This window comes from Corvus moneduloides, chromosome 26, assembly GCF_009650955.1.
Source record: "Corvus moneduloides isolate bCorMon1 chromosome 26, bCorMon1.pri, whole genome shotgun sequence".
Taxonomy (NCBI): domain Eukaryota; kingdom Metazoa; phylum Chordata; class Aves; order Passeriformes; family Corvidae; genus Corvus; species Corvus moneduloides.
In genome coordinates, this window is record NC_045501.1 from 789,518 (window position 1) to 806,523 (window position 17,006).

Consider the following 17,006-nt stretch of genomic DNA (forward strand, 5'->3'; position numbering starts at 1 on the left):
TGCCCCATAAACGCAGAGGGGACCATTCCATCATTCCCAGCCATTCCCGGCCATTCCTGGCCCCAAGAGGGTCTCTCCCCATCCCGGCCATTCTTTGCAGAGTTCATTAAGAGCCTGGGATTAATTGCGGGGGCAATTTTGCGCTGTGGGAATTCCCCACATCCCTGTCTCAGCGCAGAGCCACTTTGGGGGATAATTAATTATTCCCCATCTGGAAACCTTTGGGGAAGGTGCGAGGCTGCGAGGCAGAAGTGGGACAGATTTAATCAATTATTCCGCTCATTAGCCCTGGCCTGGCCCCGCTAATTTGACAAAGGCACCACTTAAAGAGGCTTTAGAACCCTAATTCCCATCTCCCCAGACTCTGGGAGCTGGAGAGCTTGGAAAGGAGCCGGATCCTTCTGTGATCACTCGAGCCATGCCCCAGCCACAGGAAACACCTCCGAGTCCCTGATTTACCCACGAGGGGTGGCAGCAGGGCAGATTCCCAAATCCCAAATCCCAGATCCCAAATCTCAATTCCCAAATCCCAAATCTCAAATCCCAAATCTCAATTCCCAAATCCAGCCCCACAGAGCTTCCTAAATCCAGGACCCCCTTCGCGTCCCCCGGGGCCTGGCGCGGCTCAGCCCCGTGTGGTCAGCACTGTCCCCAGCCAGGACCTGTGGCTTTGGGGAGATCCTAATCAGCGCCCCCACACTCGCGTTAATTAACAGAGGGACAATTAGCGGTGGAGGAAATTGTTCCTCTCCTCGTGCCGTTTCTGGTTTTTTTGGCTGGGGTTTTTTTTTGTTGTTTTTTTTTTTTTTGTTCTCTGCCTGTGCCGGGTACGAGGAATTCTTGGAGCCTCTGGGGCCGAATTCCCGGGCTCCAGCAAAGTTCTCCGTGCGGATTTTCCCTGGATAAAGGAGCCGGGGTCTCGCCCAGGAGCGGGAAGGGAGAGGCCGACGCTCCATTCCCGGATCCCGGGGGATGAGAGCATCCCAGAGCTCCTCCCGGACTGCTCCCTCTGCAAAGGAGCGCTCGATCCCTGCAAAACCCCGCACGAGAAAGCCTGGAAAAGCCACCTGCCCGCGAATGGGTGACAGACACCGGCAGGGATGGCTCCAGGGAGGGCTGGCACGGTGACATCGGGAGCTCGCAGCGAGCACAGGGACACCCCCACAGCCGTGTCCCCAAATCCCAGAGCCACCGAGCGCTTCCCTGCGGAGCCGGAGGCAAAGCCGGGCCCCGGGGCCAGCGCGGGCAGCCGCAGCCGAGCCGGTCGGGGCAGTGCCACCTCCCGTGTCCCCACGCCGCCGCGCTCCGCCCCGGCTCGCAGGGGGTCATTAGTGGCGGTGACAATCCCGGCAGCACGCGCCGGGCATTTCCATCCTGGGGAAGCTCGGGAGGGACGGAGGGAGGAGGGAAGGAGAGGGAGGGACGAACGGGGACGGTAAATGTGTAATTAAGGTGCCATTAAGAGGCGCCCAGGAGTCTCCCGGGGGACCAGGGCGGGCGCAGTCGCTGCCACCCCGACGGCTCCTGGGTGTCAAAGTCCCCCCCGGGCACGGCCGGGAGGGATCGGGGGACTTGCCCCGAGGGATGCGACATCATCAGGGGCGCTGTGGCACCGGGACACCCCTCCCAAAGCCAGGCAGGATCATCCTGTCCCATCCGGCTCCCGAGAGATGCTGGGAGCGGGTGACCCATCCCCAAACTCCACCTGCACCGGGTGATGGCTTTTCCTGTCCCTGGGAGCATCCCCGTGGCACAGGTGACACACGGACCTCCCACTGCCACCCTGCCACCCTCACCCAGGCCAAAAATCCCAGGTTTGGACGCAAATCCCACGGTTCCTCCCACTCCCCGAATTCCAGCTGCCCGGCAGGTGCCTTTCCCATTGAACACCTCCCGCCCCTCCCGCCCTTTGCAGCTCCCGAATTATTCGTGGTTCAGCGGGCACTGAAAGGGGCTGGAATTCCTTAATCCACCCGCGACCCGCGGGGGAGGGTCCCAAGGCCGGCCCCGTAACCCAATCCCGCCAGGCACAAAGCCGGGAAGCCGCCCGGGAATGGGGTCGGATCCCCTCCCTGGCCGGGGCAGGGGGGGGCCCGCGGCCGCGGCTTCCTTTGAACGTCCCGGGCCGAGCTTTTGTCTGCTTTGCTTTGGAAAATCGCACCTGGACGCGGCCGGGCTCCCCAGGGGTCCCGTTTCATCCCACTTTGTTCCCACCCTGTGGATTCGGGTCCAGCTGCCGCCTCACCCCGGGCAGGGTCACCGAGGGGGCGTTGGGTTGGGTGGGGTTGGGTTTTCAACAGGGGTGACAGGGACCCCACAACGGTGCCAGGACATTCCCCGGTGGTGCCAGAGCCCCCCCAGTGTGTCCCAGTCACCCAGGGCGGGATGTCCCACTCCCTGTCCCTCTGGCTGAGCTCAGCTCCAGCTGCTGCCGCGGGAGGACCCAGCGCCCTCTTTCCATCTTTTCCAGTCGCTTTCCATCTTTTCCATTGGCTCTGCTTTTCCCCCACCGTGAGTAATCGGGAGCGGCCGCTCCAGCGGGGACGGGGCCACCCAGGGCCACCCTGGGCAGCAGCAGGAGGAGGAGGAGGAGGAGGAGGAAGATTCTCTCTTGTTCCATCACTGTCTGCCCATGGAAAAAATTTCCATCTTTTTTACGCCTTTATTTTCCAGCGCCAAAAGGCCACAGAAGCAGCAGCAGCTCCTGTGCCCTGCCAGGACCGGGGTCAGGGCCTGCACAGCCCCCCGGGGCCGGGGACGGCCGGCACAGCCCCTCCAGGCCGTGCCGATCCTCGGGAGCAGCCGAGCCCCCCGAACTCCCGGGGCAGGATCCTCCCCGCAGCCCCGGGGCAGAGGCGGAGCTTGGCTCCAACCGGGGCCACCTCAGCTGCCAGGGCTTGGTCACCAAGTGCCACCGGCTCCGATGGGACCTGACGGGCCGGATTCCTGCCGGGACACCTTCCCTGCCAGGGCTGGAGATCAAAGGCGGTGGGACAGGGACGTGTGAGCTCTGCTCACGTGGGGCTGTCCCGGTTCCACCGGCCGGAGCGGAGGGGCAGGGCCGGGAATGTTGGGGGGGGTTCTGCACCCTGCTCCCCATCCCCTCTCCTGCTCCCCATCCCCATCTCTTCTCCTCCCAAACCAGACCAGGCCTTGCCTGATGCCCCAAAAGGAAAATTCCTGCTCCAAACGCCCTTTGGGAGGAGCGGGGTCATTCCCAGCAGGCCCCATCCCTCTGGCTCTGCACACAGCGTTGGTTTGGCTTCCAGAGGGAAGGGACCTCGCTGTGCCCTTGCCAGACCTGCAGGATTGGGAGCCATCCCAACAGCAAATTCCTGCAGGATCTGCTCAAATGTGTGGTTTTCCCCAATCCCAGAGGGAATTTTGTTTGCCATGACCCAAGCTTCATCCTGGAGAAGCAGAGAGAGGATCCTTGCCCCGTCCAGGAGAGCAAACCCAACATTCCCACAGGAAAGTCTCAGGGAGGAGGGGAACCATTCCAGGGTGCCCTGGGATTCCTCCAGTTCCTGGCCCTAAAGGAAGTGGTTTGGGGATTACCTGGAATAACTCCTGCCTGGCCCTTCCTCCTCCACCATTCCCAGCCCAGGTGAGGATTTTCCCTGTGCTCAACCCCTTCATCCTTTTCCCACTTCTGAATTCCCAAAGCCTCTCCAAAAGCTTTGCTATCCCTGCTGAGCCACTGGCAGCTCCAGGGTCTGTGGGGATGAGTCCTGCACCACTTCCAGGTGATCCTGTTCTGACAGAGATGCCGGGACTGACCCTTTCCCGTCTCCTTTCGGGAGCGTTTCCAGCTCCCTCCATGCCCTCCCTGATCCCAGCCCACATCCCGGGTCCGCATTCCTCACACCCGAGTCACCTGCTCTGGCAGGTGCCGGCTCCATCCCGGTTTCTCTCTGGAAAACACCCACAGGAAGGCGGCGCCTGCCCCTTCCCCATCCCCTCCCATTCCCCATTCCCCAGGAGAGGCCTCGCTCCCGCCTTGGCCGGGCTGTGGGAGCGGATGCAATTCCAGGCAGCTCAGCCCTTCGTGCCCAGGATCCTTATCTCCCCCAGGGAGAGAGGAAGTGCAGGAGATTGGAATCTGGAGCTGGAAATCAGCTCGGGATCAGGATCATCCCACGTGGCGTCACCTGCCAGGATCCTCCCTGAATCCCGCAGGATCTCTCCTGGCTTCACCTGGAGTTGCCAGGAGCCCTCCTGGAATAAAGGCATTCCAGAATGGTTTGGGTTGGAAGGACCTTAAAGCCCATCCAGTGCCACCCCTGCCCTGGACAGGGACACCTCCCACCGTCCCAGGGTGCTCCAGCCTGGCCTGGGACACTGCCAGGGATCCAGGGGCAGCCACAGCTTCCCTGGGAATTCCATCCTAGCCAGGAATTCCTCCCCAGTGTCCCATCCAGCCCTGCCCTATTCCAGTTTGAAGCCATTCCCTGTGTCCTGTCCCTCCAGGCCTTGTCCCCAGTCCCTCTGCAGCTCTCCTGGAGCCCCTCCAGGCCCTGCAAGGGGCTCCGAGCTCCCCCTGGAGCCTTCTCCTCTCCAGGAGAACATTCCCAGCTCTGCTCTGTCCCTGTTCATCACCTCCAGCCGTGTCTGGGGACCCAAAACCCCCCGGAATGGAAATGTCCCATCCCAGGGGACCAGACCCACATTCCCTGCGCTGGGAGAGACCCGGGAGAAGCCCCGGGACAATCCGGGGTGACGGGGCCGCGCCGGCTCCGGGTGATTAATGCCGGGAGCTGCCAGGGAAGCGCGGGGAAGCTCCCGGAGCCTTTGAAGTGCGGCTTGGGCAGTGCTGAGACTCCAGAGCCGCTCTGGGGCCGGAGCGGAGCAGGGAGAAAGAAGGGAGGGAGGAAAAGTGGGAAGAGCCTCAACCTGAGCATTCCCGGCGTTGTCCAACTCGTCCCGAGGGACTGCGAGCGATGCCTCCGGTGGAGAGCTGGGATAATGAAACCAGGGATGCTGCAGAAATTTAATTTCGTTTAATTAAAAGTAAAAAAAAAAAGGAAAAGCAAAGAAAAAGGCGGCGAGAAGAAAGGATCGGGAAAGGATCGTCCCGGGAAACTTCCCCCGGGATTTGGGATGTGCTCCAGGCAGGGCTGGGGGGGCTGGGCCGTGTTCCCTCAGCTCGTCTCAGTGCTGAGGAGAGGCTCCTGGAGAAGGGCACCCGAGGGACCAGTGGGATTCCATCCCCAGGGAAGGGATCAGATCCCGGCGCTGTCGGAGCTGAGGGACGGGACCACGACATGGGGCTGGCAGGGGAATTCAGGAGATGACCCTGCACATCCCATCCCAGGATCAGGGACAGCTCCCTCGCTGCCATCCCTGACAGGAGTCTTTCCAAGCCCTCTCCACCCGCCCCAATGGACCCTTGACCACACGGACCCCAATTCCCGGCCGGAGTCGAACGTGGGGCTCTGGCTTCTCCAAATCCCTCCAGGGAGGAGGGTGGGATGTGGGAATCCTCCCTGGATCCAGACACTTTTCCACCTGGGGATTTCCCCCGGCTCAGCCTCTGGCAGGAATTGCAGCAGCTCCAAGGCTCAGGGAAGATAAACCAGGGAAAAGGACCCCTACTTGTGCTCCACAGGGCCAGGATCTGCAGTCCCAGCCTGGATCATGGGTTTGATCCTGCTGGCTGTCCCAGCTGGATTTTCACACTTCCCTGGTGCAGAGCTTCTTAATCCTAAAAAAATTAAAAATAAATATAAATGGAAGTGTTGGATCGTGGGGATCCAAATCCCAAACAAAACACCCCCGAAATGGTTCCTGGGTTCTCCACAGACCCCAGACTGAATCCATGGGATGGGATACATCCATGGGATGGGATGAAGGGATGTGGCTGGAAGCCTGCAGGGACTCAGGTCGCCCCTCGTGGTGGCAGCGAGTCCCTGTTGTCCCTTTTCCCAGCCAAAAGCCGCTTTCCCAGGCTCCCATCCCCGGATCCTCCGAGGATTTGGGGTGACTGGAGCCGAAGGGTTTCCTGTTGGCTCCTTTTGCTGTGGCTGGATTTAATTTGGTTACAAATGTTTGTCCCAACAGGAGCAATCCCGGGAAAACAGAGACAAACTTCAGCTTGCGCTGGAAAAAAACTCCATCCAGGGCTCCTGGAGCATCCCGGGATTTCTCCAGAGGGTGGAATTGGCTCTTCTCCTGCAGGGGAGGGGGTCGCTGGTGGCACAAATTCGGGAAAACAAATTCCCAGCCCTTTGCCAGCACTCCGAGCCTGTGCCCAGCTCCAATCCGGAGCCACAAAGCCTCGACCTCCTCCTGACTTCAAAAGTGCTCCCGGTTTTCTGCAGGATGCAGGAAATGTGCCAGAGCACCATGAGAAAGCCGCTCCCTGTGGTCGTGCCTGGCCCTGACCGGAGCCGGCAGCGTCGGGAGCCGGGATGGGAGAGCTGGAAGCCTCCCCGGCTTCCCATCCCAAAGGTCTGCCCACTCCAGGGGATCTTTGGGGTGATCCCGTGGGGTTTTGGATGGCGGCCCTTCCCTCCTGGCACAGCAGAGGGGCTGGAGCAGCGATCCCAAGGGATTGGGGGAGCAGGATCCCAGGGACTGTCCCTGGTCCCGGGTGGGATGCAGAGCCCGGGAGCAGCCAGGGCTGGTTTGGCTCAGCTGCTGCTGCCCCACAGCTCCCGATCCATCCCCTCGTTCCATCCCTCATTCCGTTCCCCCTCTCTCCATTCCCTGCCCCACGGCCCAGGAGGGATCAGCCGGGAGAGTTCTCGGGATTGCTGGATCAAGTCTGGACCTGAGCGTTTCCCACATGGCTCAGGGGATCCCGTCACGCTCCGCGGGGCCGGGAAGCACGGGTCCGCTCGTCCCTCCATTCCCGGGAGCTGGGATCTCTCCTCTCCTCAGAGCCGAGGGATTCAGTCAAGGATTCATCCCCGGATTGGGAAGGAAACCCAGGGAGAGCCGGGAGCCCCAGGATGGTCTGAGGGACACTGAGCGTCACCTGTTCCACACCTCCGGTCACCTCGGCCCACCCCGCAGCACCGGGAGCTGCTGGAGCCACGGGGCCAGGAGGGACCAAAGGCCTCCCGGGAGGCTCCCAAAGCTCATTCCATGCAGGAATTCCAGCATCCCACTCTTATGCAACACCAGGGCCGGGTTTATTGATTTGTCACGGCCCGGTGAATCCGAACTCCAGCAGCTCCCTCTGCGGGCTGGGAGCACCGGGAGGTGACTCAGGCCTTGGGATTGCTGCTGCTCTCCCCATGGTTTGGGATGGTTCCTCTCCCCATGGTTTGGGACGGTTCCTCTCCCCATGGTTTGGGATTCCTTCTGCTTTTTTTTGGGGTTGGGATTGTTCCTCTCCCATGGTTTGGGACGGTTCCTCTCCCCATGGTTTGGGATTCCTTCTGCTTTTTTTTGGGGTTGGGATTGTTCCTCTCCCATGGTTTGGGATCGCTGCTCTTCCCATTATTTGGAATTCCCACTCCTCTCCCCACGGTTTGGAATTCCTGCTGCTCTCCCCGTGGTTTGGAATTCCTGCTCCTTCCATCATCCCTGGCATCCATCCCCATCCTTTGGCGTCCCCGTGTAGGACAAACCCTGGCCCCAAATCCCATCGGGCCTCAAAGGTCGGCACCTGTGTGGATTTAACCCCAAAAACCTCAGGCGGTGACTCCGTCCCCGAAGCCGAGGGACATCCACGCTCCTGGAATTTCTCATCCACAACAACAACGCGTCACGGGAGCGGGAGCAGCCCCGGCTCTGCCCAAACGCCCCGGGCCAGGGCGGGGCGGCTCCGGGGCTCCGGCCCCGTTTCCTGTTTGCGCTGCCCACAGCGGCCCCGGATCCCCCGGAACGGCCGCCAGCGCCTTCCCTGCGCTGCCGGCGCTTTGACTGGGAGCAGGTTACCTGGATACGGGCGGCAGCAGAGGGAATCCGGCCGGGATGGCATCCCGAGGATGCCGGGATAATTGCGGGTTGTCCTGCGGCGGGAGCGGGGCCAGCCCGGCCGGGCTCTGCTGGGAGCAGCTGGGCAGGCAAAACGCGGGGGGAAGGGCTCCAGAAAACAGGGAATGGCCTGGGATGAAGGGATCCCAAAGCTCGTCCGTGGGCAGGGACATTCCCCACTTCCACTGGAGAGGTCCCCTCACAAAAATGTCCCAAACAGGTGTTCCCAAGAACGACTTTTCCTCTGAAATTCCAGCTGTTCCACAGCCAGGGGAGCAGGGAAAAGGGAAAGGCAGCAGTGCCCGGCTGCTGGAGCCAGATCTGAGGCCTCCCTGTGGCTTTCCATGGATCTGGAAAGTGATTTATGGATCCCCAATATATCCCGCCCTGCGAACTGGGACTGCTCCGTGTCCCTGGGACACTCCAGGTGCTTCCATTGGTTCCAATCCATGGATCAATTCCCCTGGGAGAACCTTCCTCCTCCTCCTGCTTCCCGATATCCCTGGACGTTTTTCCAGAGAAGAAAGTGAAATCAATCAGCCTCCACCGTTTGGAACAGCTCATCCTGCCCCATCCCATTTTCCCCTTTCCCAGGCCAAACCTCCCTGGCTCTTCCCTAATTGCTGCATTTTCCATAATCATCTGCCATAAGTGCTGGGAAGGCACCAGGCTCTGGGGAAAAGTCACCAGGGAATGATGCTGGGCTTGGAACAGGGAATCCCTCGAGCCCAGGACATCCCTGATTATCCCCCTGTCAGCTCCTGGGAATCACCTCGGCCTTTTCTAGGAGTGCGGGGAAAGCCAGGATGCCTCAGGTGTGAGGCGGCAGCAGCAGCAGCTGGATTTTGGCTTTGTTGACACTGGGATAAATCACGGAATTACTGGGATTGGAAGGGATTTGAAAGCCCATCCCATTCCACAGGGGACGCCTTCCACGGGCCCCACGAGGAGCAAACCCTCGTGGACAAATCCCACGTGGATGAATCCCGTGGGGCCGGGAGCAGCTGCTTCTGCTGGGAATGGCTCCGGAGCCAGGGAATGGGATGTTCCCGCTCCGGCAGGGCCAGGTTCCCGGCTGGCACAGGGATGGAGCCCTCGTTAAGCAGCAGCCGCTGGAAGGGGCCCCGTGGAGCCGCTGGGATCAGCGATCCCAGGATGTCACACCCGGCCCGGGGATGTCACACCCTCCGTAACTCATCGGGAGGGCGGGGGCAGGAACGGCGAGTTGAGCAATCCCAGCTGGTTCCTTTTGGGAAGAGTTTCAGCATTTGGAAATTTCTGACTCTTTCGGAAAGAAAACAACAACAACCACCCAAAAAAAAAAAAAAAAAAAAAAAAAAAAAAAAAAAAAAAGAGATGTTGGCGTTTCCCAAAAATCCAAAGCTGGATAAACAGCAAAGGGCAAATCCCTGTCCCAGTGCCAAGCACAACCCAGGGGCTGGCACAGGATTTTCTTGGCTTTATTCCAGCCAAGTCTGGCCCAAACTCAGGGCCTGGTTCCTTCTATTCCATAAATTTTCCTTTCTGGAATTATTTCCTCCCAAAAGTCAGACGGGTCTGAAAAACATTTTCTTTTCAGCCTCTCAGCCCTTCCTTCCTTGATTTTTTGTTTTATTTTTTGCATCGGGAGGTTCTCAAAGGCAGCTCCAGAGCTGCCTGAGTCCCGGTGGTTTTCCGCATGTTTTGGGCAATTCCTGAGGAACGCTTTTCCCACCTGGAGATAAAATGTCCAGCCGAGGTCAGGAGAAACCCTGACCACTCCAGGCTGGAGCAGATGGGAATTGCCTCCAGCAGCCGGGAAGAAACTCCAGGATGCATTATCCAACCCCGGCATAACCCGATCCAGGTGGGACAGGGGATAAAATCCTGGGATCAACGTTTCCAGCAGAAATAGAGGAGAATTCCCTCGGTCTGCAGAAATAGAGGAGAATTCCCTCGGTCTGGCTCAGAGCGAGCTCCCCTTGAGGAAGGAACGGGTGGAGGAGGCCTCGGAGGGAGCAGCAGGGACGAGGAAGAGGCTGGAAGGCCTCGTGTTCCCGAGATGAAAGGGAATTGTCCTGCTCTGTGCCAGGAGAGGCCCAGCCCAAGCACCCGGGGCTGGGAAGCAGCACAAAGGTGCAGGACGAGGTTGGGATAAACGGGACGTTCTCAGATTGGGGTGGGAATGGAGCAGGTTCCTTATCAAGCTCTAATGTATGTGGGAATCGCCGGGGCTCCTCCGGCCTCAGATGTTCCAGCAGGGAATGTCTGTCCCTGACGGCTCCCGGGGCTCTGTCTGTGCTCCAGGCCTGCAATGGGGCTCCCCAAATTCCCCCGGCGCCTCCCTGGGCCAGCCCGGCCATCCCAGAAGGGCTGAGCTCCGAAGGGAAGGTGGGAGACACCGAGGGATGTGTGAAAAGGGAGGTTTGGGGTCACCCAGGCACTGCCCGGGTGAGAGGGAGCAGCACAAACCCCCCGTGTCCGGCTGGGAAATATCCCTGGGACAATCCCTGCGTTGGGATCAGCCTCACTGGGAGCTCGAGGTCAGGACAGAGCCCGGGGACGCTGAGCAGGAGCAGCTTTTTAAGGACAAGCAGGGCAAGCTGGGAGCTGCGAGTCCGCGAGGGCCCAGGGCTGTGTGGGATGAGCTCAGCAGGGCCGGAAAAATCCCAGACTCCCTGGAGACTGCGGAGGGCTCATCCCAGCCCCGCAGGAGGAGCGGGAACAGATCCCAAATCCCGGCGGGGGCTGGCAGGACTGCTCCCCCCGCCCGTGCCAGGGGGATGTGGGGCCCCCCCTTGTCCCCCAGCAGGGCCACATCGCACAGGGCCGGGTGGCACTGCCTGGGTGGCACTGCCACGGGTGGCACTGCAAAGGTGGCACTGCCATGGGTGTCACTGCAAAGGTGGCACTGCAAAGGTGGCACTGCAAAGGTGGCACTGCAAGGGTGACACTGCCTGGGTGGCATTGCCATGGGTGACACTGCCTGGGTGGCACTGCCATGGGTGTCACTGCAAAGGTGGCACTGCAAAGGTGGCACTGCAAGGGTGGCACTGCAAAGGTGGCACTGCCATGGGTGACACTGCCTGGGTGGCACTGCCATGGGTGTCACTGCCCTGGTGGCACTGCAAAGGTGGCACTGCAAGGGTGGCACTGCAAAGGTGACGCTGCCATGGGTGTCACTGCCACAGGTGGCACTGCAAAGGTGACGCTGCAAGGGTGGCACTAACCTGGTGTCACTGCAAGGGTGGCACTGCAAAGGTGGCACTGCAAAGGTGTCACTGCAAGGGTGGCACTGCAAAGGTGGTGCTTAAAAGGTGCCACTGCCCTGGTGTCACTGCCTAGGTGCCACTGTGCAGGTGTCACTGCAAAGGTGGCACTGCCCTGGTGTCACTGCCCAGGTGGCCCTGCAAAGGTGTCACTGCCACAGGTGGCACTGCAAAGGTGGTGCTGCAAAGGTGGTGCTGCAAAGGTGGCACTGCCACAGGTGCCACTGCAAAGGTGTCACCTCCGCAGGTGGCACTGCCCAGGTGTCACTGCAACCTCCGCCCCATCCTGTGCACAACGAGTTCCTGATGCAATTCCTGATGCAATTCCCGCTGGATCCGTGCAGCATTCCTGGGCATGGAGTCACGGGGAGGCCTCTGGGAGAGGGCCCAGCGTGGGTGAGGTGTGTGGGGAGCAGGTCCTGCGGTTTGATCCACAACATCCTCCTCCTCCTCGGAGAAAGGGAGCTGAGGATTGGGAAAAGGGTGGTGGGTCCGGAGTCCTTGGAAAAAGCCAGAGGTTGCTGCTGCCAACACCTGGAGAGCTCAGGGGTACGGACTTGGCTTCGTCCAAGCCCTCTCTGAGTCGAGCCGAGGAAATCGGGAAACCTGGAAATCAGGAAATCGAGGAGTCACGTTGAGTTCATCAAACAGAATCCCAAAGGGTTTGGGAAGAGCGGGAGAAACTCCCTGGGGTCGGATTCTGGAGCATCAGGACCTGGATTCGATCCCTGGTTCATCCCACAGAAACCATGGGAGCCGCAACCCCGGGAGAGCCGAGGGAGCCTCTGCCCAAGGACCAAAGCCCATCAATGTCGGGTTAATTAAGTATAAATTAATCTCGTTAATCAGTCGTTAATCACAGCGCCCTGCACAGGGATCCCAAACCACCTGCAGCACCCAAAATCCCTGCCTGGGGGGGGCTGGGGACTCATTCCATGGATTTTCCATCCCGGTTTCACCCCCAAGTTTGGGTCTCCCCCAAACCATTCCAGGGCCTTTGGCTCCCACCGGAGCAGCTGCAGTTCCTCGGGTGCCGCTGGAAAAGCTCCCTGGGAACTGCTGGGGCCCAAAGTGCTCGAGACAACCTGGTCCCACCTGGAAAAACCAGCTCCCATCTCCTGAAAATCTGGTCCCCACAAAGCCACCACGAGGCAGCTGCCGCCTGTCTGGACCCCGCGTCTCCCGGCCGGGATTCCACCGCCAAAGCCCATCCCGAAAAAACCCAAAAAGCGATTCCCGGGTGGCAGATAAGGGGTGTGGGAATGCCACGGGGAGCAATGGGCACAGGGAGACTCCGCGGGGACACGGGAGCTGCAATTCCAGCCCGGTGAGTCCCTGCCGGCTCATCCCGAGGTTTCTCCTCGGCCCTCTCGTCTTCCGCGTCAGCTCCTGGATCCCTGCCCGGAGTCAGCCGGCAGCTGCAGGGACCTGGAGCAGGCTCCTCCCGGCCCTCCTGACTGCAGAGCCGGGCACATCCCGCTGGAAAAGGCCCTGCTGGGACAGCTGGGGTTGCTGGAGGGACAAGGACGAGGCTGGAAGAGAGAGCAGGGAATTGTCCTGACTTGTGGAGAGCAGGGAAAATAAACGGGAGAGAAGTAAAATCCTGGAACGGTTTGGGTGGGAAGGGACCTTTGGAGGCATCTGGGACATGTGGGACATCTCCAGACCATGAGGCCAAAGGAACTGGAGGAGTTCCTGGCCTGGGATAATTCCCCACAGGGGTCAAAAGGGGCAGAGCATCCCTGGGATGGATGGGAAAGGTTGGGATCCTCCACATCCCATCCCTGGAGGCTGCAGAGGGTTCCATGTCCGGGCAGGATTCCCTGGGATAACCGATTTTATTGTTCCTTTTCCTGCTTTCCAGAGGTTTTTCCGGTTCAAATCTTTCCCATTCTGGGTTCTGGCTGCCAGGCCCAGGTGGAATTTTGGGAAGGAGGAGAAATTCCCATCAATCCCATGGAAAAGGGAGCAGTGTCCGGTTTACAGCTCTGATTGCAGAAGGAGGAAACTCCACCAATGGAATCCTGCAGTTTATTATGGAATTCACAACCAGGGCTGGGAGCAGAACGTCCAGGGATTGTGGGAGAAGCAGGGCCGGGAATGGGATCTTAATTAGGATTAATTAAAGGTTGCCTTGTCCAGGGCGAGGGAGACCCTGTGTGGAGAGCGGGAGCAGCACAGGCCCTGCGGATCTGGGTGGGAATGGGAGAGTCGGGAACCACCTGGGGAAGGACACCTGGAATGTCTGGCAGCTTCCAAACCTCTGGGAAAAAGTTTGGGGAAAAAGAAAAACAGAATTGATTGTTTTGGGGATGAAATTTCTGCTTAAAGCCGACCTAATCCCTGGTTTGAATCAATCTAAACCCGGGTTTAATCACTGATTTTAAGGAGTCTTTTCCTGGTTTGGGTTTTTTTGGATGGGGATGGGAGAGGGGGAGCAGCAGAGAGGCTTTATCAGGAGTTCAATTTAAAAGGAAAATGGGAAAACTCCATTGTGTTTCTGGGTTTTAAATAAAAAACCGGGATTTTTTGTGGGAAAGGCTGTTTCAAACTGGCAACCAGAATAGCCTGGGAAAGCACAAAAACACCAATTCTTTCTCCTCTCACCCCAAAAATTGACATTTACTTTGGGGAAGAAGGAGGAAAACAGGAGATTCCCACATGGCATCAGAATTCCCACAAGGACAGGAGGCCCAGCAAGGAAACAAACCCTGCCCGGATCCCGGAGAGACCAAACCCCGGGAGTCAAACCCAACTGCGGAGCCCTCTGCCCCCTCTGTCCCTTGGGATCGGCACAGGGATTGAAGGGAATTCTCGGGAACGTTTTGGGGGAAGATCGGGCATTTTTAACCCTTCTGTGCCCTCACCCCGGTGAGGAGTGGGGGAATCCCAGCCGTGGCTCAGCCCCTGGCAGCTCCTGCTGGTGACACTGGGGACGTTCGGAGCCTCCCCGGTGACACAGATCCCATTCCTGACCTAATTCCCCTCGGGAACAGAGCCTCGGCAGGGTTTAACCTGGATAACTCCGGCAGCAGCCACGGAAATCCGGGGGAAAGGGGGTCAGGGCTCCAGCAGGGACTGGGATGGGCCCCTCAGGACCTTCAGTGCCGGTGTGGGATGGGTTGAGATCCCAATGAATTCCCAGTAAATTCCCAGTAAAATCCCTGTAAATTCCCAGTCAACAAAACCCTCCTGAGACTCCAAGAATGGGATCGGGAGGTAAAAGCAGCAATTCCCCAAACCAATCCCAACCCTTTTCCTGGTTTGGCTTGGCCAAAGTCGAGTTCTTTGCAGGAGCCACATCTGGGAATTGCCATGGGAGCAAAGCCGGCATTCCCAAGCCCTTGGGCTCCGTCTTATCCCAGCCTCTCTCCCTTCCAGATTGTTGATATTAAATAAACTCCTTCTGGAATTACCCAGCGCCGTAATTATTGGCAGATAATTGCCCGGAACGTTGTACAAGGAACCCTAATCCCAGCTCCAAAGTCGTTGCTGAACGGTGCCAGGTCACGGCAGCGCCCCGGGAAAACCAAATCCTTTCCCGCTCCGCCGAGCTCAGGTCACAGCCCCGGTTTTAAGGACTTCCAAACCCAGGTTTCCCTGGAAAATATTGGGAAAACTTCAGGATATTCCACCCCAGGGAGGAGAAATTGTGTTCCTCCATCCCAGATGAGGGATCAGGGGAGGGAGAGGGACCTTGAGCTCAGCTCCCAGGGGACTTGGGGACAGCTCGGAGCCCCCTGGGGTGAACCCGGCTGCGTTTGGGGGTTCCAAAACCCTAAATCCAGCGAATCTCCCACTCCTTGGCAGCGGCCCCGTCCCGGCGCGGGGCCCTGGGGACACCGCGCTGTGTCAGCAGGACGGGTCCCGGGGGAGGTGACAGCGCCGTGTCCCCGTGACATCAGCGCGGGCCCACGGAGCCGGTCCTGCCACGCGTCCCGGGCACAGCGCCAGCGCCGCCCGCGGGGGCACCGGGCACGCCCCGGGGCCGGAGCGCGGCAGGACGGGACAGCTCTGCCCCATCCCCGTCCCAGCAGCGCCGCGATCCTCCCGCTCAAAAGCCGGGATTGGCTCCTAAAGCCGCGGGGCTGCTGCTGGGGGACGTCGGGGGCTGCCAGGCCGGGGTGGCGCCGGTGTCACCTGGAGCCAGGGGACAGAAGGGACATTCGCTCCGAAAGCCACCCCGGGGCCGGGCTGTCCCCCTGGGGCTCTGTTCACCTGCTGGGGGTGGCTTTGAGTTCTTTTTTCTTTCGTTGTGATGGACAATCCCGCCCCTTTTCCTGGGAATTCAGCTCCTCACCCCCCCCCCCCGTTCAAATCCCGAGCCCGCGGGCCCCACTGAGGGTCCCTTTGTTGTGCCCCTGCCCGGCCCTCCCCTCTGCTCCCATCCCGATTGTCCCGGGGCTGCCTGGGACCATCGGGACGTTCCCGGAGGTCACCCGGGTCACCTCAGCGGGCAGAGGGGGCGGCCCCGGCCAGGTAAAGTTTCGGGGCATCCTTTGATGAGGAGCAGGCCAGAATTCCAGCCCGGCTCTCCCAGGATCTTCCCCCCTCGTGGCACTCCCAGGTTTCTCTCTTTAATTATTTTTTACCTTTTTTTTTTTTTTTTTGTTGTTAATTATCAAATTGTTGGAGGCCCTGCTGGGAACAGGAGCAGGGAATCGTTGTCACCCTCCTGGGCCGTGCCGAGGCAGGGCAGAAGTGTCACCCCTGGTGTCCCTCTGGAGCAGAATTCCAAGTTTTCCATTAGTTTATAACTTTTAAACTCTCCCAGGCACAGGGTGGGAATTTTGGGGGGCCCAGGATGATCCTGGAGGGCCCCTCCCAGCTCGGGATGTTTTGGGATGTCCAGCAAATGCGGATCCCAAGGGAATGTGTGAATCCCGAAGTGGGAATCGCTCCCTGAGGCCCGGCTGGATCCTCCCCTGAATCCCAAGGAACATTACCCGGGATTAACAATTCCAGCACGTGAGGAAAGCTCGGCCTCGTCCTCGAAGGCTTCTCTGGCAGGAAAAGTCGGGAATCCCGGCCAGTGTGGGAAAAGAAGGGAAGGACACGGCCCAGGCTCCCCGGGAAGGGGCAGGAGCAGCACAGGGCAGCCCAAAGTCCCCAAAAGGGAGCCAGGATCTGTCCCAGCAGAGGGACAGGCAATCCCCAGGCTCCCTCTGGCATCCAGAGCCGCCCTCTGAGGTGCCCTTTTCCGGCCGGGAATGCTGGAAGGAGCCTCCAGAAGGAGCCGTCCCCATCCAGCCCCCGCTCCCCGTGGGGGAACCTGGGCGGCAGCGAGCCCGAGGTGTGAAAATCCCGATGCAGGTATTTCCCCTCCTCTTTCCCAATCCCTTGGCTCAGGGCAGCTTTCCACCTGCTCCACCGCAGCCACCGGAGCCCTCCAGGTGGGAACCGGCCCGGGAGCGCTGGGAATGCTCAGCACCCTTTTTCCAGGGAGGATCAGGCCGGAATTCTGTGGACTGGGGAGGAATTCCCTCGTGTCCCCATGCCGAGAATGATGGAAATTTTCAGGGAGAAGCCAAAGGCCCTTAAAAAAGCCCCAAATCCCGAGCCTGGAGAGGGAGAAGAACCTCAATCTGCTCGTGTGGGAGAACCTCATCCCAGGACCTGGCGCCAGGGAATCCATCCCAGCCGTGGCTCCAGGGGCCGGGATTTGGGTGCGGGCTGGAAAAAAGCGCTGGATTCGCTCCGATCCCGCGGATTCGGGGAGCTGGGCTGGGCTGGGCTGGGGGAGGCCGGGCTGGGCCGGGGGGAGGCAGAGCCGCCCGCGCCTTTAATTCCCGCAGCGGCGGCGCGGGGCTGGAGCGGCGCTGGGAGTGCTGA